Genomic DNA, 2,984 nt, shown 5'->3' with positions numbered 1-2,984 from the left:
CAGATGAGACTCACGGCAGTAATAGGTCAAAGTCTGTAACCCTCAGCGATTTGGAGGTGTAGGCCCTCAGGTCTCGGGCCTAGTCGTTCGACAGGTCGGGCCTAGCTGGGCCTAGTCGGGCCTGGTCGTCAGCCAGCAGATTCGCGGCAGAGCTCCCTCCGTGCAGCGTCCGGAGTCTGAGAGAGAGCGACCTGCCCCCGGCCTGCTGCTTTTGAAGGCTCCCGACGTAACGTTACATTCACCTGACTCCCTTAACCAACTGAATGCGGAATTATTGCACTGCATGGAATAATGCTATTTGTCCATTCCCCAAAACAAGGAAGCTTCAGCTCAAACCAGAACAAGCAGTTAACAGATGAGATTAGCATGTACTCCTACATGAGCTCTGCTTACATTTCTAACAGTGGCTTATTGCTTCTCTTTTCGTTAGTATTTTTAAATTTTTGTAACCCATTACTTTTTATTCTCCACTCGCCTGAAAAAAAATGCTGCTTGTACTCCAAGCTTCCTTTTAGACTAAGTCAGTTTGATTGCTTTTTCATCCTGCCAGAGAAAAAGACCTGAAAATTTTAATTGGCCTGAACCTCCCCATTGCTACAAAATGCACCTGTTTTGAACACAGAGAACTAAAATTGCTCTATGTTGAAGCACATCGTGGCCTGTGTCCTGCATAAGTATATACAAAACTTAAAATTTGCATCTAAACATTTGTAATCTGTGTAGAAGGATTGTTAACCTAGGATTAGGACAAAACACGTTTACTAATCTATCTAATGGCAGTCGTAGCTTTGTGTCTTCCAGGTGTTTTAGGTAGTTAGGTGAGGTGGCTTGAATCAGTCTAGTGGCCTGCCAGCAGCTGGCTGGGTTTAGCTCACCCTGGCCTTAGGTTTGCCAGCCTGCCAAGAGCTGATTTAATTTGCTAACCTAGCAAAGAACAAAACACTGAATTGTTTTCTTTTGGATTAGAGAGGTGCACTGGCTCACTGAAGGGTCTGAGGAGATTGAGAGTCAGTGCATGGCATCAGGCAGGACTGCATGGGTTTTGAGCGGGGAAGGAGCAGGAAGGGCCTAAAGCTCCTCTGTGGGCAGCTCTGCTCTCTTGGGTAACTTCTTCCCTCACGCAGGTTAGGATTCAAGTTAGCTCTCTGTAGGGGTCTCTCCCAGTCTTCGCAGGTGCTACAGGACTGCTGAGGAGGGTCCTGACATCCAGCAAATCTGTGGCAGAAACGGTAGATGTGATTTTGGTCCTGGTTTGCACCAGCTGACAAAAAGAGCAGGCAGAGTTCAGATGTGTCCTTTTTATTTGATGTTCTCTTTGCTCCTGTACTGGTTGTCTGCCTCCACTTAGGTCTGTCTTAGAGCTACATGTGTTGGAATTTGGTGGCCACTGCTTTTTCTTCTCCATTAATACCATCCCCAATTATTCAATGTTGTCTTTCTACTAGATTGTCTTTAAAATTCTCCATCCTCTGTCCAAACTTGATCCTTCTCCTCATGGTGACAGACATTAGGTGTCATAATCCCCCCATGTTTTTTCAATAGTTGCTTAATGCTCTTCTGTGACCTCAATTTGCTCTCTTCTAGATCAAAGTGATTTAGAGAAAGATATGCAGCTTGACCAATGTGTTGCATTGTTTTAGAGAAGGTAATTTTCATAACTTTTAAAGCCTCTTCATAAAGGCATGGTAAAGATACTATGCTAATGTTATGACAGCACCATAGTGAGTGAGACTAGTGTCATACAAAAAAACTTTAAAAAATGTCCAATGCAGCATGCTGATGTTCAGATATACGTACAGATTAAAAAAAGGAAAGGTCTGCTTTTAATTTTCTGAGTAGCAGATGCAAGTGATCAGGGTGGCCAATACTTCTTAGATCTTTGCTTCCGAAGGGAAGTGTGCCTGTGTAACTGAATGGTTCAATACATAAATATTACAAGAGTTTCTATATTACTAGCTGTTAATACTAATAATAAAACCTCTCAGCTGCATATATAGAGTGGTTTGGCTTGTACCTTTCCTCCGTGATTTTTTTGGCTCCTAAATTTGGGTCTTTTTTTCCTTGTTTCACTAAGTCTGAATGTGTGTGTGGGCCACTAGATCATCTGGTCAAAAGAACATTTATAGAAAGGTTCAAGCTCTGTAATATTTCCTTACATTGTTCATTATAATGGTATCATTTGAACTGAATGGATTGATTTCTATGTTTAGGACTTAATGGAAAGAACAGATTTCTTCTTCGTGCACTTTAAATGTCTGTACTTAGCCAAAACCTACTGTAGTAGCATAGCAATTGTAAAGGTCCTTTCTACTGTGTTGGTGCTGTATATGGTGTATGGTGACTTCAGAAGAGCTCATAAAACAGCTTTTGAATTAATAAGGATATGGGCCAGTATCTTCCTGTGTAGTGGCACCTCCAAACAGGATGTATGCATTACCTTTTTGAATGTTCCTGTGTACTTCACATGCAGGAAAATCAGATTTATTTGTAATCAGGCCTGAAGTCTTTCTATATAGATCTAGGGATCTTTTTTTCCTGGAATACCTGCCTCCAACTGCAGCTTTCTTTTTGGCATTTCTTGTCTCATAAAAGATTTAATTTAATTAATTTTGAAGAAGTTTAATTGATTCCTTTTACATTTTTAGATTGCAATTCCAGTTAAGGAAAAATGTGCCTCCGCAGTAGTGTCTGGCATGCACTTGGGTGGGTTACACTAGTATCTCTGCAACCTTGAAGAGTCAGATAGTGCTGATTCATCGCAAAAGTTTGCCTGGTTTTTTTTGTTCTCCTTAACTTAGGCCTGTTGACCTGATATGTAGAAGTGTGTGATGCCTCATTTTTCATCCCTTTCCTTCTCGGCTGACACTTCTTTTAATGAAAATGCGGTTTTAAAAAATTTTACTCCAAGCTATTTGCTGTGTAAAAAAAAAAAAAAAAAAAAAAAAAAAGGGGGGGGAAAAAATTTCGGAGGACACGGGAGGGGG

Source organism: Buceros rhinoceros, unplaced genomic scaffold (assembly GCF_000710305.1).
Source record: "Buceros rhinoceros silvestris isolate BGI_N320 unplaced genomic scaffold, ASM71030v1 scaffold16327, whole genome shotgun sequence".
Taxonomy (NCBI): domain Eukaryota; kingdom Metazoa; phylum Chordata; class Aves; order Bucerotiformes; family Bucerotidae; genus Buceros; species Buceros rhinoceros.
Note: the sequence above shows the minus strand (reverse complement) of the source record.